Below are 27,363 nucleotides of genomic sequence, written 5' to 3'. Positions count from 1 at the left end.
TGATCAATAAATATGCGCCCCTAAGGCTCCAAGCTCCGGGGCCCCCATCACTGCGGAGTCAGATTTGCAATTTCTTTGCACTTCTTCTGAGACCCTAGGATGCCAGCACAGTGATTTGGACACATGCAGGCACCTCAGCAGAATTTTATATTCAGATAATTATAAAACACATGTAATTATACATACAGTCAGGTCCATAAATTCCTACACCGTTCACCTGATTTGGATGTAATTACCCTCAAATTAAATCTGAAAGTCTGCAGTTAAAGCACATCTTGTTTGTTTCATTTCAAAACCATTGTGGTGGTGAATAGAGGCCAAAATATAAAAATTCTGTCAATGTCCCAATATTTATGGACCTGACTATAGTTACTGTCCTTATAAAACACTAACATCGCACAATATACAGGGTGACCTTACTCATATGTGTATCTATAATTTACTAACCATTTACTACTTGAACAGGGAATTGACCTCTGTGCCATTTACTATATTTATGCAGGCCGAATACTATACATATTGCCATTAGGGACGCTGCTGCATACTGAACTAATTACAGACACCCGTGGCACACAGAACTGTCCAGTACGCTTTTTGGGGTTTCACTAGTCATTGGGTAATCATTACTGAATGCTCCAGGTAGCGCAGCATGATCAGGCCATAATTGCCTACTTTTGAAAAGCCTTTCAGGGAGATTGTGAAAGCACTGCAGCGGTAGTGTGGACATGTAGTGCCAGTGGCAGAACTAGAGAGTGGTGGGCCCAGGTGCAAGAATATGCTTTGGGCCCCCCCCACCCCGCCAATTCCTGGCACACCAACATTTATTCACCACCCCCCCAGTAACTAAATACAGTGGGGCCTATTCATTAAACATTAAAATTCTCTGGAGATAATTAGCTTTAGAACTCTCATGGAGTTCTAGCTAATTATAGATGGAATTCATCATTCCACCTCTCCATAAGTATCTATTCCGAAAAGCTGTCATTTTTGCGATGACAGCTTTTCGGGAAATAGATACTTTTCCCTGCCTACACTACCTTATCGCATCTGGAAACAGTGCTGCGCATGCGCTGTTACATCTGTAAAACCAGCGCATGCGCAGCACTGCCTACAGATGCGTTAAGTTTCGTACCCCCCTCGATCCCCCCCCAGCCCCCTCCCCCCTCCGCTCACCTCCCCCCCCCCCCCCCCGACTTACCTGTCCGCGCAGCAGCCTCCGGCTCCGTCCTGCTGGTCTGTCATGTGGTTTCCCAGCAGACCACATGACAGATTAGACAAAAAAAAATTTTTTTTTTCTTTTTCTAAACTTTCTTGTGCTCTGCTGGGGAGCACACATGACAGACCAGCCTCCGGAGCCTGAGGGCGGAGCAGAGCGCCGGAGGGACTCGTCGGGGGACCTGCACACGCTGATACAGGTAAGTTAATTCTGCTATTCGCCACCTCACAGTGGCGAATAGTAACTGCATCAAATTTCGAAAATTGATAATTTTCGGAATTTGATGAATACCACAATTTCCACATCCCCATACTAATGTATGGGGAGTGTGGAAATTAACACAGGGGAACTTAGCAAGGAGATATCTGTGATATCTCCTGTGTTAAGTCTGTTCATGAATACCAAAATAACGTTATTTAAGGAAAATGTCCTTAAAAACGTTATTTTAGTGTTGATGAATAGGCCCCAGTGTCTGTCCTGCTGCCCAGCCTTGTTTTTTCACCACCCCTCACTGCTCCCCTGGTCAGTAAATCCAGTCTGTCCAGCCCCAGTGTGTCAACCTCTTTCCCACCCCCCAGTGTGTGTCAGCCTCTTCCCCCCCCCCCACAGCGTGTCAGCCTCTTTCCCCCCCCCCACAGCGTGTGTCAGCCTCTTTCCCCCCACAGCGTGTCAGCCTCTTTCTCCCCCCCACAGCGTGTGTCAGCCTCTTTCCCCCCCACAGCGTGTCAGCCTCTTTCTCCCCCCCACAGCGTGTGTCAGCCTCTTCCCCCCCCCACAACGTGTGCCAGCCTCTTTCTCCCCCCCACAGCGTGTGTCAGCCTCTTCCCCCCCCGCAGCATGTGCCAGCCTCTCCCCCCCCCACAACGTGTGTCAGCCTCTTTCCCCCCCCACAGCGTGTGTCAGCCTCTTTCTTCCCTCCACAGCGTGTTTCAGCCTCTTTCCCCCCCAGCCCCAGCTTGTCAGCCTCTTTCCCACCCCAGCCCCAGCTTGTCAGCCTCTCCACCCCCAACAGCAGGTCAGCCTTTCCCCCCCAGCCCCAACTTGTCAGCCTCTTTCCCCCCCAGCATGTCAGCCTCTTACCCCCAGCCCCAGCGTGTGTCAGCCTCTTCCCCCCCCCACAGCGTGTGTCAGCCTCTTTCCCCCCCACAGCGTGTGTCAGCCTCTTTCCCCCCCACAGCGTGTGTCAGCCTCTTTCTCCCCCCCACAGCGTGTGTCAGCCTCTTCCCCCCCCCACAGCATGTGCCAGCCTCTTTCTCCCCCCCACAGCGTGTGTCAGCCTCTTCCCCCCCCGCAGCGTGTGCCAGCCTCTTCCCCCCCCACAGCGTGTGTCAGCCTCTTTCTTCCCCCCACAGCATGTTTCAGCCTCTTTCCCACCCCAGCCCCAGCTTGTCAGCCTCTCCACCCCCCACAGCGTGTCAGCCTTTCCCCCCCCAGCCCCAACTTGTCAGCCTCTTTCCCCCCCAAGCGTGTCAACCTCTTACCCCCAGCCTCAGCGTGTGTCAGCCTCTTCCCCCCCCCCCAGCGTGTGTGTCAGCCTATTTCCCTCCCCAGCCCCAGCATGTGTGTGTCAGCCTCTTTTACCCCCTCCGTACCACCGCAACTTACCTTATTTCTCCTCTGCGGCTCCTCTCGATCCTCTTACTCCAGCAGCCCGGCCCCTTTTTATGACACAGCGCACGTGACGTCATGATGTCACGTGCACTGTGTCATAGCAAGGAGCCCGGGCTGCGGCTGGTTTCTGTCATGTTGGAGCCGGAGCAGCCGAAGCAGGTAGGCGGGCAGCGGCGCTGTTGGATGCAGGCGGCCATGGGCCCCTGCACCACAGTGGGCCCCGGTGCAAGGCACCGGCTGCACCGCCGCTAGTTCCGCCCCTGTGTAGTGCTCCGTCTGGGAGGCGCGCCATAAAATTGACTTGCATCCATGTAAATGAACACAAACATAATATATATGTTGCAGTTGTTGCTCAGTAAGATCTACTTGTTGATGACAATACACTGGTGCTTTACAGGGCTTGTTCATTCAGTATTGTATTTTACTCACATGTGGTTCCAAGAATGTTATGTGAAAATGCATGTAGCATTAGGGATCATTGGGCCTGATTCAGACCCACTCGCAAGCGGCTGTCTGCTCGCAAGTGGGTCAATGTTGTGCACTGCGCATGCGCACGACGGCGGGAGCTCCGTCGTGCGCATGCGCCAGACGCGACGAGCGAAGGACTTTCCTTCGCTCGTTGTGTCTGATCAAAAGGGGCGTGCTGTCGATGTTGATTGACAGCACGCCCCCTTTGGTGGGCGTGCCTCCCTGACGGGGGCGTTCCCAAGGGAACGCCTACCGTCAGAAGCCGGCCCACTGACATCACTAGTGATGTCAGTGGGAGTGATTTTGGCTCTGATAGAGCCAAAATCACTCCGGGCCTTGCGGTTGAAAAACTCAACCGCAGGCTCCGGCTCGCAGTGGCGATGGTCGCGATGGTCAAGACCATCGCGGCCATCAAACTGCACGCTCGTATAGGCTGTGGGTGGTGACCCACAGCTATACGAGCGTCCAGGAGGACGCTCCATAATTATGGAGGGCGGCCCTCATTCAGAGCGTGCGCTCTGCTCAGAGCGTACGGCTCTGAATGAGGGCCATTGTGCCTTATAACCAATGCAAGGGAATGGTACTGATTATCCCATATGAATGTATATATTTCTGACTTCTATAACAGCTACAAAATAGGGGTAAGGTACAATCAGGGAGCTTGCTAGACTCTTCAGGGAGTCAGGGAGATTGCTACTATTTCAGGGAGTCTCCATGACATTTAGGGCTTTATTTATTAGCACTTAATTTCTACAAAAGCAGGTGAAAACGTTCATTTTCACCTGCTTTTGTAGAAATTATGTTTTCAAGCTGGGATGCAGTCTGGATACCACGGGCGCTATCCCACCCGCCGATATCCCGACACTGCAAGCCCGACATGGGACTAAAGACAGGCGCCGAAATCCTGACACCTATCATTAGCCCCACTACGAAATCCTGACACCCAGCATACCAAACGAAGGTAAGCCGTGTGTCTTAGCTTGTAGCCATGGGGGGGGGAGGGTTAGGTTTAGGGACCCCTGCGGGGACTTTGGGTTAGGCACCCCACCCCCGGGAGGGTTAGGGTAGGGAAATGGGGGTTAGAGTTAGGCACCACTAGGGGGGGGGGTTAGGGTTAGGCACCCCCACAGGAGGGTTAGGTTTAGGGTGCGAAGACAGGGGGTTAGGGTTAAGCACTAAAAGGGGGAGGTTAGGGTTAGGCACCACTGAGGGAGGGGTAGGGTGAAGGTTAGGACACTTACCACCCCCTGTCAGGATTTCCCTCCTTCAGTGTTCTGGTGTCGGTATATGATCCGGCGGCTATTCAGCCGCCGGCATTACATACCGATTCCTTTCGAGCTATTCATTAAAAAGGTAATGCAGGAGATATCACAATCTCCTGCTTACCTTTCTCTCCCAAAATGGCCCTCTGTCCCCATACACTAGTATCGGGACAGGAATTCATCAAGCTTCAAAAATACAAAATATTTGGAGCTTGACTGCGGGAGCATTCGCCATCTTCAGCTGGCATTTGCCAGAAGAGGTATCCTTGTGATCCCTCCACCCCTGTCCGGCTTCTTCCGCTGGACGCCGAGGCTTTTGTGTGCCTGCGTGAAGTCAAGGTCACGCAGGTGCACTAATTTCATTGCTCCGAAAGGAGCAGTGAAAAGATTCACTGCTCCCAAATGAGCAGTGAAGCTATTCAGGGAGACAACTGATTTCCGAATCAGCTGTCTCCGTCCCGTAGCAATGATGAATTGCTCCGGTACTCGCAGCGATTTGAAATGTTAAGTATCGTGTTCTTTCGGACCCCGATAATTAACATAATGAATAGAGCCCGTAGGGAGGGTTAGCAAGTATGGGTCAGGCCAACTACCAGTTGACCATCAAAGTGGTATTCCTAATTGTAAGAGGGTAAGTATTACCCTCGCCAGACTCCTTCTCAGCAGCCGGGGTAATGTGTAGCTGCAGCAGCACCTCCTCCCTCATTGCTTACTATAGATCAGTACAGCTGTAGGTTACCGGCGGCAGAGTATAGATGCAGGACACTGAGTACTGCATAGAACAGCCAGAAATGGATGAAAGCCTGAGCTTTGTACTGTTGGTCACATAAACAAAGCAGGTACAGGAATCTCAAAGATACAAACAGGATACTAATAGCGGGTTGGATACATAACATCAACAGTCAAAACATTTATACAAAAACATTGATATGGTAAAAACATCGACAATCAAAATGTTGATATGTCGGCATTCAATATGTCCACTGTTAAAATATCGACTGGTCAAAAGTTAGACAATCAATATTTAGACAGTTTCAAATATTGACATGAACAAAAGGCTGACATTCATAATATAGACATTACAAAACTTAGACAGGTTAAAATGCCGAAATTCAAAATATAGACAGGTTATGTTGACAGATATATATTGTTATGTCGGCATGCAGGCAGCCCAACTACAAACATTCAATAGCCCAACACCGATCATCGATAAAACATTGCTGATCTAAATTGTTAAAATAGACCATTGATCAGTTGATTTGTGTTTAGCTTTTATAACATTGATCATCGTTAAACAGACAGACTTAAAAAACTTATTGATAGATGGAAATCGATCATTGATAAAAAAAAGTACTGTTACAGTAATGTTTTTCTATCGATTGATTTCCATCCATCAATAATTTTTTTTTGTGTATTGACAGTGGATGTTATGGAACACAGAGCTAAACACGTAGAAAGGTTTTTCAATGTTCAATGGAAATCGACCATGTCAACCTTTTGCCAGTTTACATTTTTATTTCAATGTCGACCTTTTGCTTCAATTGACATTTTGACTGTCTAAGATAACATGTGCATGTCCATGTTGACATTTTTTTGACTGTCAACATTTTGACTACATCCCCTAGTAGCAATTATCAGTTCACTCCTATAGCTCTTCTAGGAGTAGTTCCCAGTGCTGGAATTCCCACTAGGCCAGATATCCATGCTTGACCACAGGTGACTTAATTAGTACCTCAGTCAATTTGATTTAACCACCTGTGCTCAACCATGGATATCTCTAAAACCTGAACTGTTGGGGTGCCTTGAGGACCGCGTTTGGGAACCTGTGCACTGGGCACATGAGGCACGTGCCTAGGGGCACAACTAGCTGTGTTTTAAACAATTTCTAATGTCTCCTGAATTGTACAATATTGTGTCCACCCCGTTGTTTGTTTTTCTATTGTATGGAAAGGACTCAATTACTGTAATTATAGACAGTATTGTGCAGTTTGTAACAGGGGCATAACTAATTATTTCAAGGCCCCATAGCGAAAGTTTTTAAGGGCCCCTATGTACCACCCAATGCTGAAAAATGTATAGAACACCTGTAACTTTCACAAGTAAGATGGGCCCACCTCAGCTCTGGGCCCAATATCAGCTGCACCCCCTGCACCTATGGTAGTTATGCCCATGGTTTGTAATATATACTCCCTATCATGTTCTGATATGATCAGTAATTACACCCATTGATATTTCTGAGTATATGTAAAATAGAGGCACTTGTTGGGTTTTGATTTTGCTATAAACCCTAAATACAACTATGGACAGGTTTGGCTGATCCCTGTGAGGCAGTCAGTCTCACTGATACACAGGGATTTTACAGAACATGTTCATAGCTTTATTCAGGAGGAGTGTATCATACTGCTGCCTACACCGGAACCCCTTACCACATGAGGAGCGCCCCACTGACACCATTGTAATATGATTTGTTACCATAGTTATACTTACAACTTTCATTTCCATTCAATGTTTGGTTTTGTTTTTCTGTTCAGTCCGGAAAAAAAAATTCTCCCACAAAATCTTTATTGTCTTTTCATCTATTTATTATAATCTAATTAGCCAGAAATCGTCTCCCACTGAGTCTCCTCTGTGTAATCTCTCCCAGGACTAGCAGAGCTATGTGTAAGGGGAGTGCAGCCACACCAGGAATCCCGTAAAGAAACAATGTAAACTCTCAGAACAAATGACTGCAAAATTGACCCTCAGGCCAATTAATAATGAATGAAAAGTGTAAGCAGGAATTGCAGTATATGTGCGCATCATGGAAGGACTGCCATGTTTGCCCTGCAGTGATGTACTATGCATTACATACACACCTCTTGCAGTGATAAACAATTTGTACTCCTATCCTTAAATGAACCCTATAGATCAGTAATTCCCAAACTGGGTGTGGTGTGATTTGTCAACAGATATCATTTTGACAGTCATAGGAGAATGGTGACATGGACAAACTATTGACATGCAACATGTCAACAGTCTACACGGATGATATGTTGACATGATGACCTGCCGACAAACCATCCTTGGTGGTCTAGTGGTGTCTTACCTTCCCCCGGCGGCTGCAGCTGCTCCAGCTTCTTCTTCTGGGTCCTGGCAGTCAAGTGTGGTGCAGTTCCAGGTCAGAACGCCAGTGCTTGAGGGTTCCTGTGAGTATTAAACCTCTTATACCTAACCCTCCCCCTAGTGCCTAACTCTAACCTCCCACCTACCCCCTGCAGCCTTACTCTAACTGCCGGCATCCTCAGAATGTTGACATTTCACATGACAACAGTTCAGATGTAGACATTGTGAACCTGTTGACACTTAACCATGTTTCCATTCTGTTGTCAATATTGTGCTGTCGCCATGGTTACGGTCAACCATCTGACCAGATTAACTCAAACCCTGACCTCAAGGCACCCTAACAGTTCAGGCTTTAGGGATATCCATACTTAAGAACAGGTAACTTGATTAGTACCTCAGTCAGTATGATTATACCATCTGTGCACATGCATGGATATCCTTAAAACCTGGACTGTTAGGGTGTTTTGAGGCCCAAGTTTGGGAACTCTTGCTATATTATATTGTTTGGGTTGCGGACTGTTATGATATATTCCTCCACTGTCCCAGTGATCTACAGGAGTCTGCCTTGTAAACTATAATTTTATATACAGTATATATTGGTGGCGCAGTAGTTGTTCTGTACTTTTCAATATGTTTCGGATGGGTGTGAAATTTCCACTGGGAACACGTCTCATTCTCATTGGTATTTCGTTTCTAATGTAACATAGTATTGAGGCTGCCATCAGTGCTCAATTTCTAAGATAGATAATTGTGTAATTTGAAAAACAGCAGAAAAAGAGACAGAAATGATAAAGTTGTAACATCTGAAGTGGAAGGTAGTGATGAGAACGCAAACAAACATAACCGTAGTATAATAGAAACAGAGGCAGCCGTGTAATACCACAAATGTCATCTCGCTCCTATATAGTAATGAAACAGCATTCCATACAACTTGCTAGACAAAGGTGCAGGCTAATACAGTTTGCTATGAAAGCGGAGTATTCTTTTTCTGATGATGAGTTTAATGACTGGCGTCATGTGTTGGGTTCAGTAAGGATGAAAAGTCAAAACGTCACAGGAAATCCATGAGTAAACCAGCAGGAACATAAAATATGTTAGCGCTGATGAGTGATGCCAAGACAAAAGATATTCAGGTTGCACGCCTGGTGTTCGAAAAAAGTCTTCACATCATTTAGATACCCTGCCAGGCTATACATGGTCATACAGAGGGCAGATCTAATTATGGCAATTTATTAAAGTTAAGCGATTAGGATGTGCCTGAAATAAGCTGGCAGCTACTGGAAACACATCTCACAGAAAGTGACTGGTGAAATGCGCATGATAATGTATACGGATGTGTTGTGAAAAGTGCTTGTCGCACAAATATTCAAAATTGTGATTTTATTTTATTACTTTCACCATTGAGCAGACATAGGTGCCCACGGACAGGCTGCGGTTTGTATTCACTGGCTAGGTGTAAGGAGGGTTTCACATATACTTTTTTAGATTTTAAGAGATGGGTGAAGCTTTAGGGACATCTATATATATAAAGCTGAAAAATGATAAAAATGATGTCATCACATTGGCATGTAATGACAGTTGGTGGGAACTCTGACCCCTCCCATCAATATTAATGATGTTGCTTCCAGAGAGTGCTGGCATAACACACATCTACTGTATCCAAACACTTCTGTTATTTCCAATACAAATGATGAAAACAGACACTCCTGATGATCATCCAATAACAACATCACAGCATTATCCACAACCGAACTTGTATAACAATATAGAAGAAAAGAAAAAGGCACACATACTGTAGATGCACAGGTTTACATTGTGTAAACTTTCCTTGACGCATTTAGGGCGTGACTCACTACAGAACGCAACTGCAAATGCAATTGTGATTATGCACACAGTTCAACTGCGATAGTATGCTAATCCATTGTGATCGCAGTGCTCTCGCAGCACTACACAGGGACGCCCATTTTACCTTATACACTGACTGCAAAACCATTGGTACAATTGAGTTCCATCGCAGCCTCACGCACACTTGTACAAGCGCGGACCTTACTCAGGAATTGCTAGCTTCATCCCATGCTATCAGGCCTCAGGCTGCGTAGCCCATCACAGTGGATAATTTATGCACGCCCATGCAACGGTGTTGACAGGCACTGGCTCGCCTGCGTTCGGCCGACCTCTCTCCCTTTACCACCCCTAAACGGCACTTCCGGTCAATCACTCTGCTATGGATCTGCGTAGTCACTGCGATCTCAGTCCCGATTGCAATGCCTAGTTCGCGCACGCGCACTGTGATGCATGCGCAGTAAGCAACAATCGGCCGATTGCGTGCGCATTAGCAACTGCGTTCCTTGCTGAATCAGGCCCTTAGTGCTGTTCTTAGTAAATTCATAGTCAGAAGTGCAGTGAGAAGGAGCATGTTCTCCTTGGGATACAAAGATAGAATTTCAAATGGCTTAAGAGAGACAATTGCAGATTGCAGCTATCTCTGTGGTTATTACATTAGTAGACAGGTGGTAGTCTTCTAACATTTAGTAACACAACTTTGTAATATCTTTTGCCAGTCACACATCTGCAACTCTATCATGGCTGGCTCCGTGTCCAGTAGCACCCTGTGCGATATTCTTTGGTGCACTCCTCTTCCGTCACTTAGCACTATATATACACTGAAGTGCCAAAACTCATGGGATAGATGCCGAGCATTGTGTAGCACTCCCTCTAGCCTGGCAAAGTGCAGCATGTTGACCCATGACTTCTGGATAGCTTCCTACAGTTCCCTGATATACTGTATGTAGGTGCAGGATCTTGGATGTGAATGGATCTCTCCACCACGTACCATAAATGCTCAATTGGGTTCATGTTGGGTAAACATGGTGGCCACACCATTCGTTGGACCTCTCCAGAATGCTCCTCGAAACCAATTATGGACAACTTGGGACTGATGACATGGTGCATTATCTTGCTGGAGGAGGTACATGAAGGGTTGCAAATGGCCATCAAGCAATGCAACATAGCAGTTACTGGTCAATGATGTGTTCAAGCGGACCTGCGGACCCAACCCCAGCCATGTGAACACACCCCACACCATTATGGAATCACCACCAGCTTGCACTGTGCCTTGTTGACAACTGCGGTCCATGGCCTCATGGGGTCTGCGTAACACCCAAACCCTACCATCAACCCAAAACAACTGAAACCATGACTCATCGGACCATGCCACATGTTGCCAGTCCTCCAGGGTCCAATTAGCAACGTCACTAGCCCAGGTGAGGCACTGGGCCTGATTCAGCAGGGAATGCAAAATGCACGCACTTGGCCGATGTTTCCGTACTGTGCATGCGTATACATTGCACTGCGCGTGCGCGAAATAGCCAGTGCGATCGGGTAAGCGTATGCAGACTACACACAGCGGGTACGCAGACCCCTTCTGACATTGATTGACAGGAAGTGCCATTTGTGGGTGGTGACGGGGGGTGGTCGGGCGAACACATGCGTGTCTGTGCATTGGGATGCCATTTTAGGGGAGTGCATAATTAAGGCAGTATGGCGGCATACGCAGCCATACCGTAAGCTCTACACAGTAAGTGGACAAAATCCTGCGGCAGCTCAGGTCTACCTCTAATATGCAAATGGGCCCGATGGTTCTCGATGTTACCGATGTTTACGCTATCTTGCGTACTGAATAGGCCTTTGAGTAAAGGGAGATGGACAGTTTAATATGGGGCTGGGCGTCTGCATCTTGTACTGCTATCTCCATGCGTATGCATTGATTAACATATTCTCGCAGCGGCTGGGTGCGTGCGTCTGCATCTGTGCATTTCCTTGCTGAATCAGGCCCACTGTGTCCAGTGTAGTAGTGTTAACAGGGGCACTCTGGTGGGTCTTCTGCTCCCATATCCCATGGTAGCTAAAGAACGCTGCACTGACCTGCTGGATATGCGTCTAGTATCTCCTGCATTGAATGTGGATGTGATTTAAGCCTGTGTCACTTGTCTGTTACCACAGACGATTGTGGCCAGACGCCGCTGATTATGATCATTAAACACCCGTGGTTGGCCACTGCGCTGTCCCCAGTGGGCAGTAATGCCCTCTATGAGGTATTCCCGGTACACATGTGACAACGTAGATTGAGGAGTGTTGAATGTCCACACAACTTCGGAAATGGAATGTCCCATCCGTCGGGCACCTGCTATCATTCCCCATTCGAACACCAATAAATTACGCCGCCTTGCCATGATCAGCTAGCCGGTGTTCAAACTGACTCACGAGATGGCAGATTACAATAGATGGGCATTTCCAAGCTGTCACAGTATGGTTCAGCACAGTGTCCCGACATTTTCACCTTAATATAACAATTTTCCCTATCATTTCTCACCCTCATTGAGGTGAAAATGGAAAACTGCGAATTCAGTCTGACTGGTTCAGTGCAAGTTGCTAATTGGGTGCAAAATGAATTTGCTTTGCAAATTCAAAGAGAAAATAGCAATTTGCACCTAATTGGATTGACCCAGGGAGAGTTACAGTGAGTAGGGGGTGAGACAGGCTCCCAGCACTCAAACCCATCACCATGTGTGCCTCCCCAGCCATTGACCTCACCGCACATCACCAGGGGCGTAGAGAGCACCGCCGGGACCCAGTAAAGAGGGGGCATGGCCTAATCGCAGGACGCGTGGCCACGCCCCCTTGCAAAAATAACCAAAAAAATCCATACTTTTGCAGCGGTGCGTAGCGACGCTGTGCACTGGGGAGGGGGCGCTGTGAGCCCCTCAGCCCGGTGCAAAGCAGGGGGGGGACACAAGTGTGATTGCTCCTCCCCTCAGACATAGGACCGAGCAATCTCCCACTGCATTCCAGCACATGTTGTGTGCTGGGCTGCTGCGAGGGAGGGAGAAGGGAGGGGGGCCCCCAGCGGGCCTCTCTGGAAGTCTGGGTCCAGGTAAATTGTTCCCGCTCCCACCCCCTCTCGACGCCCCTGCACGTCACTGCAAATGTCGATGGTGCGACTGATGTTGCATCAATGTATATTGCAAATACACAGACTACGCAGCCTGACAGGGGGCGTCTCACCACTCGTACACTCCATTACCCCGTGGCGCACAAAGGGAAGAATGAGCAGTAGCATTTGCATATTCCCGCAGCCTCTATTGAGAGAGCGCCTGCATTACCACCTATCTCTAGATCAGGCCCTTTATCTCCTCTGATTGTGACTCATATTTACTATCAGTTATCTCTGTCTTACAGATTGCACATCAGGGAATAAAGAAATGTATTGCACTACACTAAAGGTCAATGAGTCCTGCCCATTCCCTTATTATACATCTCTGTCCCATCATCACAGACCCAATATTTCCTAGAATCACCCCACCCATGAGAAACTTTTGTACGTGCTCCTGTCACTTAGTTCTCGTCATATTCTGACTGTTCCGGGATCTCTACTGTCCTTGGTGACTTGTGGGAAAAAGTACTAATCAGCCCATCTGGAGTCAGTGCTGAAAGACTTCTGCCTCTAACACCTCAGAGCTAGAGGCAGCAGCCCATCCAGTCTCAGGCACTACCAGCAGCGTTCCAGTTCAGAACACATCATCTATTACACCAGCAAGATATAAACAGTTTCACAGACCTAACACAACCCAGTATTGTCTGCAAAACAAATCTTTCATCTGCAGCCATCATATCCTGCTAATTGCCAGTAATGCTGGGTGAGATGTGCCCGCTTCTGTGGCCAGCCACGTGCCTATCTCATTAACGTGACCGCAGTTTATACAGTATTAATATGTGTAATTGATTGCCTCCTGTAAACTGATTCAGGGCACAATGTCATCTCAGGTGGCTACACATACCTTTGTGACACACCCAGAGTGCCAAGCTATTCTTCTTATGCCTTTTGTACAATATGTAAATTTGGCTAAACCGGGCTAAATTTTCAAATTCTTTTTAAGATATTGGGCGGGATGCATGACGCATTGCATTCGTGACCCGCCACCCTACAACTGTAATATAAAAGAATTCAAAAGTTTCTGTGGGATTAAAATCTGTAAGAAAAACTAGAGAATAAAATATGCAGAAAAATCTCTTGCTAAATTAAAGATGAAAACCATATATCAAATGAAAACACTTGTACCAGGCAGACTTAATGTAGAATTTGAGTCCAAATGGTTCTTATAAGTGTTATACCTCTAAACATGGATATTTAACTAATCATTTTTCTCTCTCTCTCTCCCTCTCCTCCTTTTTTTGTCTTCCACATGTTTGCTATGAGCTATATTTTAAATATTTTTATATATATTTTTATACTTCATATGCTGTAAATAATGTGTACCAATTCTTAAAAATAATGTGTATCAATTCTTGGAAATTTGTTATATATACAGTATGTTGCACATAAATGACATTTTATACATGTAACATCCGAGCTCTATATAAGGTTAACTGAGCCGGTTTTTAAAGACTGCTATTGGCCAATCAAATCATGTGACTGGGCAGCTTAAGGGATAAAACCCAGGTTACAGTATCAGTGTGGCACATCGTGATAAAGGAGAGGTGAGCTCTCCAAAACGCGTAGAGGAACAGCCGAACCATAACTAGACTTTTTGGTGCCCTGTGCCAGAGAGAGCATTGACGCCCCCCCTCCTCCTCCCCTCCCCATTTTTTCATGGGGAAGGGCAAGGAAGAGATAAAAGTAGCCAGGATATGCTGGAGATAAAAGAAGAGGAAGCTACAAGTGAGAATGATAAGAAACAGGAAAATTCACAGGGCCAAGCAGCGCCCCCTGCCCTGCGGTGCCCTGTGCCATGGCACTGGTCGCACTACCCTAGTTACGCCTGAAAAACACCATCGGGGTAACCATGATCTGCAGCACGGGTACGGACCTTCCATCTCCGTCTCCCTCCTGGGAGTCCGGTAACTGCCTTTCTTGATGAACTATATTTTTTTATCCATTTGGAGTATTTTATCAGAGGATTAATGAGTTTTTTTAGGAATAAATCTGTGACCATAAATTAGACTTCGTTTGCAAAATCATTTTCTGGAGGTTTTACGGACCACTGTTTATGGAAAATAGAAACCTTCAACATATCATGAACATGAGTGTTTTTCCACAAAGAGGGTGATAGATAACATGAGATGCATTCGTGACAGAAAGCCAATGTAAGTGTCTTGCTAATAGAAACAGTGTTTTATTTAATTCCATATATCCAGGCAAAGATACAAAGAAACCTTTTATATGCACTGCTGCCAGAATGCTAATGTAAGTGTCATTCTGGTGATTTGTTAAAAGAAGAACATTAGAGGAGAATTACATCATTGACTCCTAAGAACCATCCAATCGGTTTATATGAATATATATCTATATAGCTGGTTACTCCTCTATACTTTTGTTGTCTTCTATAGGTTTATGTCATTGGAAGATGGTGTTACCCACCATATCTAAGCCTTGCGTCGGAGATATCTGCAGCGGTCCCTCATTTATACATTTGGGGGATCATTAATATTTGCAGGTATCCGACAAAAATGGGTGTATTTAAATTAGGGGTGTGCACCGGCCACTTTTCGTGTTTTGTGTTTTGGTTTTGGATCTGGATCTTTCTTCGTGTTTTGGATCTGGATTGGTTTTGCCAAAACCACCCTTCCGTGTTTTGGGTTCTGGGTTTTGTGTTTTGGATCTGTATTTTTTTGAAAAAAAGCATAAAAACAGCTAAAATCACAGAATTTGTAGGTTTTTCTGCTCCTATGCTATTATTAACCTCAATAACCTTAATTTCCACTCATTTCCAGTCTATTCTGAACACCTCACACCTCACAATAGTGTTTTTATGTCCAAAAGGTTGCACCGAGGTAGCTGGATGACTATGCTAAGCGACACGAGTGGGCGGCACAAACACGTGACCCATCTAGGAGTGACACTGCAGTGGCAGGCAGGATGGCAGTTAGAAAAACTAGGCCCCAAACTGTACATAATGCAAAGAAAAAAAGAGGTGCAAGATGGAATTGTCCTTGGGCCCTCCCACCCACCCTTATGTTGTATAAACAGGACATGCACACTTTAACAAATCAATCATTTCAGCGCCAGGGTCTGCCACACAACTGTGGCTGAAATGATTGGTTCGTTTGGGCCCCCACAAAACAAGCTGGCAATTAATGTGTCCCTGCACAAACTGGCTCTACGGAGGCAAGATGTCATCCTCATCCTCCTCATCCACCGATTCCTCACCCTCTTCAGTGTGTACATCCTCATCCTCACAAAGTATTAACTCGTCCCCACTTGAATCCACCACCACAGGTCCCTCTGTACCTTCTGGAGGCTGGTCTCCCTGGAAGAGCTGATAATTCATTTTGATGAACATCATCTTCTCCACATTCTGTGGAAGCAACCTCCTACGCCTTTCGCTGACAAGGTTCCCGGCTGCACTAAACACTCTTTCGGAGTACACACTGGAGGGGGGGCAACTCAGGTAAAATAGAGCCAGTTTGTACAGGGGCCTCCAAATTGCCTCTTTTTCCTGCCAGTACAGGTATGGACTGTCTGACATGCCTACTTGGATGCTGTCACCGATGTAATCCTCCACCATTCTGTCAATGGTGACAGTATCATATGCAGTGACAGTAGACATGTCAGAAATTGTTGCCAGGTCCTTCAGTCCGGACCAGATGTCCAAACTTGGTCCTGCCTGCCCTGCATCACCACCAGCGGGTTGCTTAGGATACCTAAGTTTTTTCCTGGCAGCCCCAGTTGCGGGAGAAAATGAAGAAGGAGCCGTTGACGTGTCACGTTCCGCTTCAGCTGACAGTGTGTTCACCAGCAGGTCTTTGCACCTCTGCAGGCTTGTGTCGGCCGGAAAGAGAGACACCACATAGGCTTTAAACCTAGGATCGAGCACGGTGGCCAAAATGTAGTGGTCTGATTTCAACAGATTGACCACCCTGGAATCCTGGCAAAGCGAATGAAGGGCTTCATCCACAAGTCCCACATGCCGAGCGGAATCGCTCCGTCTTAGCTCCTCCTTCACTTTCTCCAGCTGCTTCTGCAAAAGCCTGATGAGGGGAATGACCTGACTCAAGCTGGCAGTGTCTGAACTGACTTCACGTGTGGCAAGTTCGAAGGGCTGAAGAACCTTGCACAACACGGAAATCATTCTCCACTGCGCTTGAGTCAGGTGCATACCCCCTCCTTTGCCTATGTCATAGGTGGATGTATAGGCTTGTATGGCCTTTTGCTGCTCCTCCATCCTCTGAAGCATATAGAGGGTTGAGTTCCACCGCGTCACAACCTCTTGCTTCAGGTGATGGCGGGGCAGGTTCAAGAGTGTTTGCTGGCGCTCCAGTCTTCGGCACGCAGTCGCTGAATGGCGAAAGTGGCCAGAAATTTTTCGGGCCACCCAAAGCGTCTCCTGCACGCCCCTGTCGCTTTTCAGAAAATTCTGCACCACCAAGTTTATTGTGTGAGCAAAACATGGGACGTGCTGGAATTTGCCCAGATGTAATGCCCGCACAATATTGGTGGCGTTGTCAGATATCACAAATCCCCAGGAGAGTCTAAGTGGGGTAAGCCACTGGGCGATGATTTCCCTCAGTTTCTCTAAGAGGTTGTCGGCGGTGTGCCTCTTACTGAAACCGGTGATACACAGCGTAGCCTGCCTTGTAACGAGCTGGCGTTTCTGAGATGCTGCTACTGGTGACGCTGCTGCTGTTGCTGCGTAAGGTGATACATCTACCCAGTGGGCTGTCACAGTCATATAGTCCTTAGTCTGCCCTGTTCCACTTGTCCACATGTCCGTGGTTAAGTGGACATTGTGTACAACGGCATTTTTCAGGACACTGAGGACACTTTTTCTGACGTTTCTGTACAGTCTCGGTATCGCCTGCCTAGTGAAGTGGAATCTAGACGGGATTTGGAACCGGGGACACACTACCTCCATCAATTGTCTAAATCCCACTGCACTAATGGCGGATACCGGACGCACGTCTAACACCAACATAGCAGTCAAGGCCTCAGTTATACGTTTTGCTTCAGGATGACTGCTGTCGTACTTCATCCTCCTCGCTAAGGACTGTTGGAGGGTCAATTGTTTAGTAAAAGTAGTGGTGTTCCTACTTCCTCTCTGGGATGATGAACGACTCCCAGCAGCAGCAGCAACAGCAGCAGCGGCAGCAGTAGGCGTAGCAATGCAGGATCCTCCGGAGGAATCCCGGATAGGAGAGTCAGTCATGCCAGTGATATGGCCTGCAGGACTACTTCCGATCCTGACTAAGGAGGAAATTGACGAGGAGGGAGTTGACGGTGTGGTTTGCAGGCGCTTGGATACAACAGGACAACGGGATTTAGGTGTCCCTGGACTGCTTACGGTCTGAGCCAAAGTTTCTGAACTTGACAGTAACTTTTTATGAACGCGCTGCAGGTGCCGTATAAGGGAGGATGTTCCTAGGTGGTTGACGTCCCTACCCCTACTTATTTCACCTTTACATATGGTACATATGGCAAGACAGTTGTTGTCCGGATTTGGATAGAAATATTGCCAGACCAAAGAGGTGGAATGTTTGGTCTTCTGCCCAGGCATGACCGTGATGGGCTTTTTCATCCCACGGACAACAACTGTCTCCCCCGGAGCCTGATTTAAACAAACCACATCACCATCAGAATCCTCCTCGCCAACTTCCTCCTCAGCGCCAGCTACACCAGTATCCTCATCCTGTTGTACTTCAACAGTGACATCTTCAATTTGCATATCAGCAAGTGGACTGTGGGTGCTCCTTTCAGCACTTGCAGGGGGCGTGCAAATGGTGGAAAGAGCCACCTCTTCCCGTCCAGTGCTGGGAAGGTCAGGCATCGCAACCACCACCACACTTGGACTCTCTTTGGGGATTTGTGATATCTTCTTAGAAAGCACAGTTCTTCGCTGTGCTTTTGCCAGCTTAACTCTTTTGATTTTTTTAGTGGGAGGAGTGCTTCCATCGTCATGTGAAGCTGAACCACTAGTCATGAACATACTAGGGATCGACCTTAGCCGTTCCTTGCCACTCCGTGTCGTAAATGGCATATTGGCAAGTTTACGTTTCTCTTCAGCTGATTTAAATGTCTTTTTCAAGGTCATTTTCCTGAACTTTGCCATTTGGGATTGTATGTGCCCTCTACTATGACATTGGGCATCGGCCTTGGCAGACGACGTTGATGGCATGTTATCGTCTATGTCATGACTAGTGGCAGCAGCTTCAGCACTAGGAGGAAGTGGTTCTTGATCTTTCTCTATTTTATTTTTATCGGAGAAAGTTTGGTCCTCCATTTATGTTATATCGATTTGATATATACGTGCGGCTAAACACAGAAAATAAATTTTTTTTTGGTTCGGACTGGAGTGTACTTTGTGGGTTACAGCACCCTTTAACGGTCAAGCCAGCCGGCCCTTTACTTATGACACAGGCGCACTCTTGGCACTACTTTGTTGATGCACGTGCGGCTACTGCGCACACAATTCACAAACACAGAAAATAATTTTTTTTGGGTTTGGACTGGAGTGTACTTTCGGGGGTTACAGCACCCTTTAACGGTCAAGCCAGCCGGCCCTTTACTTATGACACAGGCGCACGCTTGGCACTACTTTGTTGATGCACGTGCGGCTACTGCGCACACAATTCACAAACACAGAAAATAATTTTTTTTTAGGTTTGGACTGGAGTGTACTTTCGGGGGTTACAGCACCCTTAACGGTCAAGCCAGCCGGCCCTTTACTTATGACACAGGCGCACGCTTGGCACTACTTTGTTGATGCACGTGCGGCTACTGCGCACACAATTCACAAACACAGAAAATAATTTTTTTTTTGGTTTGGACTGGAGTGTACTTTCGGGGGTTACAGCACCCTTAACGGTCAAGCCAGCCGGCCCTTTACTTATGACACAGGCGCACGCTTGGCACTACTTTGTTGATGCACGTGCGGCTACTGCGCACACAATTCACAAACACAGAAAATAATTTTTTTTTTGGTTTGGACTGGAGTGTACTTTCGGGGGTTACAGCACCCTTAACGGTCAAGCCAGCCGGCCCTTTACTTATGACACAGGCGAACGCTTGACACTACTTTGTTGATGCACGTGCGGCTACTGCGCACACAATTCACAAACACAGAAAATAATTTTTTTTTGGTTTGGACTGGAGTGTACTTTCAGGGGTTACAGCACCCTTTAACGGTCAAGCCAGCCGGCCCTTTACTTATGACACAGGCGCACGCTTGGCACTACTTTGTTGATGCACGTGCGGCTACTGCGCACACAATTCACAAACACAGAAAATAATTTTTTTTTGGTTTGGACTGGAGTGTACTTTCGGGGGTTACAGCACCCTTTAACGGTCAAGCCAGCCGGCCCTTTACTTATGACACAGGGGCACTCTTGGCACTACTTTGTTGATGCACGTGCGGCTACTGCGCACACAATTCACAAACACAGAAAATAATTTTTTTTTAGGTTTGGACTGGAGTGTACTTTCGGGGGTTACAGCACCCTTAACGGTCAAGCCAGCCGGCCCTTTACTTATGACACAGGCGCACGCTTGGCACTACTTTGTTGATGCACGTGCGGCTACTGCGCACACAATTCACAAACACAGAAAATAATTTTTTTTTGGTTTGGACTGGAGTGTACTTTCGGGGGTTACAGCACCCTTTAACGGTCAAGCCAGCCGGCCCTTTACTTATGACACAGGCGCACGCTTGGCACTACTTTGTTGATGCACGTGCGGCTACTGCGCACACAATTCACAAACACAGAAAATAATTTTTTTTTAGGTTTGGACTGGAGTGTACTTTCGGGGGTTACAGCACCCTTAACGGTCAAGCCAGCCGGCCCTTTACTTATGACACAGGCGCACGCTTGGCACTACTTTGTTGATGCACGTGCGGCTACTGCGCACACAATTCACAAACACAGAAAATATATTTTTTTAGCACTTGGGGGGAGCACCCCTGATGGACAGAGCACCCCCTGGACAACACTACAGCACCCCTTTAGGACTGGGACACTGCACAGGACTTTGGAACTGACTGCACAACACAGTCCAGCCAGCCCCTATGGACTTTGAAGTAGTGGACACAGCCCCTATTAACAACAGCAGCACAGCACAACACAGCCAGCCCCTATGGACTTTGAAGTAGTGGACAACAGCAGCACTACACTACACTACACTACACAGCACTAACTCCCACCCTCCCTCTTCACTGTCCACAGCCGAGTGAGAAAATGGCGCCGACGCGGGTACCTTATATAGGATCCAAAACCCGCGAGACTCGGAAGGCGGGATGATGACGTTTTGCCTCGATGTCAGATCCGAGTCAGGCGGGAAAAGTCGAGCCTGACTCGGATCGGACTCGGATCGGGGGGGCTCGGGGGGGTTCGGATTTCAGAAATCCGAACCCGCTCACCCCTAATTTAAATTCATTTCATAAATAGACCCCTTAAGGCCTTATTTAGCAAGTGTGTTTTTTTTTTTTCAGAAAAATATGTAAAACTCTTCTGGTGATGTCAATTGTCTAACACTCCGCTGGCAGCCATAATTAATGTGTTTCTCAGGCTCAGATTGGGGAGACTGTAGACAGACATTTAGGGCCATATTCAATTAGGCTGTGAGAACCCGTTATGATGTTATTTTTGCCATTTTCACTTTTCATATTCAATTTCAAAGACTTTTCGCAGGTGCGAAAAGTCTTTGTCAAAAACCAGGGATAACGTTTCACCATAGAATAGGTGGCGGAAAAAAGTGCAGAATTGGGGTTTTGGGGTACAAACTAAAAAAAAGTACCCTGCTGCCCTTGGAATGTCCCCTAAAGATATTCTGTGCCAAAAATTATTAAAAAGTTCCACAGGACACCCCAAAAAAGTGCTTTCGTTTTGGGAGCAAAAAAAAAAAAGTTTGGGGAAATACTTATAAACTAGCAAAATAGACTGTGGGGGGTTCCCCAAGTATTCAGCAGGTGTTTTTTTGGTTGCGGCAGGTGGATTTTTAAAAGTTCACTTTAGGGACTTCAAAATATGCTTGCACCCATTTTCATGTACCCCAAATTTGATGGGACTAGTTACTTTTTAAAAAAAAATTAGCTAAATGCTATTCTTCACCACTTTGTTAAAGACGCATAAAAGCACCTGTAGAGACAGTTTAAAAACCCCAAATACCTTTAGGAGGGCTTTTCGGGGGTACCCATAGTGATCCCCCATGTTAGTGCATCTTTTGCAGGGTGACAGGCTGATTTACCCAAAAATGAAAGGACTTTTCGCTACTTACCTTTCCGCTGGGTCCCGTTTTTGCCTATTTGAAATTGAATACGGGGATATGCAAGCACGCGCCCGATACTTTTTGCACTTACAAAACCTCCGATGACGGCGAAAAGTCCGACAATGGATTTTTCGCCTCAAATTGAATATGGCCCTAAGTAGCATTACATAATAGATATATTTAAACAATCTTTACATTAAGAGAAAAATGGTTCGCTCTCTTAGAATAAAATATGAAGCATTTAAAGATTTTGATCTATTATTGGTTTCTGACTCTATTGATACTAAGACCATAGTTGAAGTAATAAATTTAGCGAAATCTCCTTCAGTATAGGAGAAACTGAAGGACGATATAAATGAGAAAAAGTTCTGTATTTCCCAGCAGCATACAGGTAATTATGTGGAAATGCTAAAACACTTGATTACTTCCTCTAGTGATTCAGAGTACAAGACCACAGTTTGGAATCACCGCGTCAAGGGGAGATGTAATAGGAATAGCAACATGGAATGATATGTATGTATATTTTTCTTTCATTGCTGTTACATAAATGTTGCATCAGCTTTATTTGAGTTTTATGATATTCCTGCTGTACTTTGAAATAGTTTCAGTCTAGAAACCCTGGGCCTGAGTCAGCAAGGATCGCTATTCTGCTTATAGGCACGCAAGGCAGTTGCTAATATCAGCGGTGATATGTAAATGTTTGTATTCGCACTGCAATCACAGCCTAACATAAAGACGTTCACTCCCCCTTACTCACATCTGTATACTTTGGCAACATAGCGAAATAATCGGCAATATCGGGTAACATCGGAGCCATATGCACAGGTAAGGCAGGTCAGACCTCACTCAGGAACTGCTAACTTCAGCGCACGCTATGAGGCCTCAGAATTTATGCACGCCCCTGAAACGGCATGGAAATTCATTGGCACGCCTGCGTTACCCTGACCACCCCCCGTCACCTCCCACAAACGTCACTTCCTGTCACTCACTCTGCTGTGGGTCTGCGTAGCCTCTCCTATTGCAGTGGCTAGTTCGCGCACACACACTGCGATGCATACGCATAATGCAACAATCGGCCGATTGCGTGCGTGTAAGCAAATGCGATCCTTGCAGAATCAGGCCCCCTGTTCGGAGATGATTGTTCCCCATAGAATGAAACATTTGCCCCCGCTACCATTGCGCAAAGTGGAATGAAAGCCCAGGAGATGAATTGAATGAAATGATTTCTAGGATGGAGAAGGCTTCTCAGGGGCAGAAAAGGCCAATGCCAGGGTGTTGTCCTTGTTTTCTTTTTCTTGTTAACAGAGGTGGAGGGGGCTGCTGTTGAGACAGGGGAGGGGATCTAAAGCTGGGTACACTACACAATATTTTGAACGATTTGGCCAATTTCGATGCATAGAAACGACAAGTCGTTCAAAACTTGTAGCGTGTACCCACTAACACGATCCCGATGCGTGCTCCCGCCACTCGTCCGTCGCATCCTCAGATCTTTTGCACATGCAAAATGATGCCATGCTGCCGAATGCAGCATGGCCCCCAATACAGCACCCCCCCCCCCACACACACTTTTTCTCCGTCGCTGCCGGCATCGGCAAGTGTGTAGGTGTGCAAGTGTGTAGGTGTGCAAGTGTGTATACATTTGTGTTTGATAACGCATGAGAGTGAGGGACATGATGTTACTCATATAATGCCTGTCTGAGCTGTGCTTATGGCATTACATAAAAAATATATACAAATGGTATGACCATATAAGTATGGTTTTAAGCAGGGCTATTTTCTGGAAAAATAGGTTTAGGAACTGTGGGTGGAGCTACAGAAAATCAATTATATATATATATATATATATATATATATATAGTATATAGAAAAGAAGGCACTCAAAATGGTCATAGTTAATGAGAGGTTCAGAAACTGAGGGTCTGATTCAGACCCGGTCGCAAGCGCTGAGCGCTCGCAACCAGGTCGATGTTTGCCCACTGGGCATGCGCATGACGGAGCCGGCTCCGTCATGCGCATGCGCGAGACCCGGCTAGCGACCGGGGTGAGCTGTCGATGGTGATTGACAGCACGCCCCATTTGGTAGGCATGGCCGGGGGGGTGGCTTCACAAACGGAGGCGTTCCCAAGCGAACGCCTGCCATTTGTGGGTGGCCCGACTGACATCACAAGTGATGTCAGTGGGAGAGCTTCCGGCTCTATTAGAGCCAGAAGCTCTCGGGCTTGAGTCCACAAGACCCTACCACAAGGATCTCATCACAAGCGCGATGGTCGCGATGATGATCAACCTGGCCGCTCACAATAGCTGTGGGTGGTCACCCACAGCTATGCGAGCGGCCAGGAGGATGCGATGCTTAGTACTTCTATCCCATTATATGCCTTCTCCATCCCTTTACCTCATTTAAATAATCTTCCCCAAAAATTAACCAATCAGACACAATTACAGGTAATGAAACAGGGTCAAGGCAGTCTAGTAATCTTTGTCGAACAGTGGAGACAAGAGATATAACACAGGAAAGAAAAAAGTTGAAACAAAATTCATCACACAGTATGATAGAGTAGGTCTAGAGAGACACAGGTATATTTACTAATGTGCAAGTTTATAGAAGTGGTAAATATCATTGCGTATGATAATGGTGCTCCAGCCAAACAGCTCCCAACCGTCATCTGTTCAAAAAATGACAGTTGAGAGCTGATTGGCTGGAGCACCATTATCATACGCAACAAGTTTTATCACTCGTTATGAGTGATAAAACTCATTGATAAATGAGGCCCTATATCTATTCTCTTATAAAAGGTGCTAGATAAATGATAAGTAGAATCTGATTGGATGCTATGGGCAACTTCTATAAAACCACACTTTAGACACAGCAGCTGCCAGGCTTACCAGACATCATCTGTACCTCTGGGACCACAACTAACTTTTTCAAACATAAGCAGGGGGCATTACATCCATCTATACTCCGTGGCTCCAGGGAATTCACTCTACCCCTCCCTCTTTTGCATTCTTCTATACTCTCAGCCCCTGATTTTCGCAGCCATCCACATCACACTGTGCATGTATCCTGTTGAGAGCAGTCTGGTGCCTTGTGGTTGCAATTCACTACAAGGCCATGGAAAGTTATTGTTAAAACATGGATTAGTAATGGGCCACTTTCATGGATTGAGCACCTAAGTAGAGGTGGACTTCGACCATCAATAATTAACAACCATCGATGGTTACCCACCAATGGCTATGGTTATGCCATCAATGTTGGAGATCCAATGGTTCTCCGCCATCAATGGCACAAAGCCCTGTAGTTTTTTTTTTTTTTTACCCTAACACTGTGACATGGAGCTTAGCTCCAGCCCGTCCCAACCTGTGAAGCACCACTCCCACCACTGATTTCCCCATCGATTGTTTCATACCATCGAGGTTAACCACCAATGGCCATCCCTACACCTCGTGAGAAGGGTTACCAACTGTCCCTATCTTAAGGTGAGCTGGAGTTGTGGGCATGAGGGGTAGGAATAAGGGATAGAAGGGATTTATGGACTAATGGGGAAAATTACATTGAAGAAGCACAGAAGAGAGGAGTTACTTCACCACAGCACCGTCAGTACTGTGTAGGTTAGACTGACCATTTTTGTCTATGGAATTTTAATTCTTAAGTTGGTCCCTCTAAGTACATTTCCTGGCAATGACAGAAGTGTGATATTAGTCATGCCAGTTACTGTGTTATGTGTGTGCTTCTTCATGGAGCATAGAGTGACAGATGCAGGGAAGAGCTGCGAGTGTAAAGCCTTACCATACCACAGGCACTAAGAGACTGTAGACTATGAGATTCCTCATATATGAGAAGTGGCTGAAGACATATCAGTGCTGCATGCTGAGATCTGCCAGGGCACCAGGCTATTCTGGGACATGGTAAGGACGGGATGTAGTCAGCATCCCGGCATGCAGGAAGCCGATGTTCTAAATATCAGTGTCGGGATCCCTGCTCCAGTATCCCGACCGCCAGCAACCCATAGGTAAGTGTCGGGGGTTAGGGGAGGGTTAGCTTTAGGGGTTAAGGTTAGGAAATAGGGGGACAGTTAGGGTTAAGCACTAAGGGGGGAGGGTTAGGTTTAGCATGCAGGGAGGATGAGGTTAGGTTTAGGCACTAGGGGGAGGTTAGGTTTAGGCACTGGGGAAGGAGGGAGGGAGGGTTAGGGTGTGGGGAGGGGGAAGTTAGGTTTAGGCACTAGGGGGGAGGTTAGGTTTAAGCACCTGGGAGAGAGGGTTAGGGTAGGGGTTAGGATTAGTGGTACTATACTTACCTACGGGTGTCGGGATTCTGACTGTCAGGATGTCGCTGTCGGTATTCTGACCAGTGGTATCCTGACCGCTGGCAACCCATACCCAACCCGATACGCACATGCACCAATCCTAACAATACATCCATTTCATAATATACAGCCATGGCCAAAAGTTTTGAGAATGACAGAAGTATTGGTTTCACAAAGTCTGCTGCTTCAGTTTTTATAATGTCAATTTGCATATACTCCAGAATGTCATGAAGAGTGATCAGATCAAATGCAAAGTCCCTCTTTGCCATGACAAGGAACGTAATCCCAAAAACAAAATTTCCACTGCATTTCAGCCCTGCCACAAAAGGACCAGGTGACATCATGTCAGTGATTCTCTCGTTAACACATGTGAGATTGTTGGCGAGAACAAGGCTGGAGATCACTCTGTCATGCTGATTGAGTTAGAATAACAGACTGGAAGCTTTAAAAGGAGGGTGGAGCTTGAAATCATTATTCTTCCTCTGTTAACCAAGGTTACCTGCAAGGAAACACGTGCAGTCATCATTGCTTTGCACAAAAAGGGCTTCACAGGCAAGGATATTGCTGCTAGTAAGATCGCACCTAAATCAACCATTTATCGGATCATCAAGAACTTCAAGGAGAGAGGTTTTATAGTTGTGAAGGCGGCTTTTGGGTGCCTAAGAACATCCAGCAAGTGCCAGGACCATCTCCTAAAGTTGATTCAGCTGCGGGATCGGGGCACCACCAGTGCAGAGCTTGCTTAGGAATGGCAGCCGACAGGTGTGAGTGCATCTTCACACACAGTGAGGCTAAGACATTTGAAGGATGGCCTGGTGTCAAGATGTGCAGCAAAGAAGCCACTTCTCTCCAGGAAATACATCAGGGACAGACTGATATTCTGCTGAGGACTGGGGTAAAGTTATTTTCTCTGATAAATCCCCTTTCAGATTGTTTGGGGCATCTGAAAAAATGCTTGTCTGGAGAAGGAAAGGTGAGCACTACCATCAGTCCTGTGTCATGCCAACAGTAAAGCATCCTGAGACCATTCATGTGTGGGGTTGCTGCTCAGCCATGGGAGTGGGCTCACTCACAATTTTGCCTAAGAACACAGCCATGAATAAAGAATGGTACCAAAACATCCTCCAAGAGCAACTTCTCCCAACC

Source organism: Taudactylus pleione, unplaced genomic scaffold (assembly GCF_031769625.1).
Source record: "Taudactylus pleione unplaced genomic scaffold, aTauple2 ptg000329l, whole genome shotgun sequence".
NCBI lineage: Eukaryota > Metazoa > Chordata > Amphibia > Anura > Myobatrachidae > Taudactylus > Taudactylus pleione.
Note: the sequence above shows the minus strand (reverse complement) of the source record.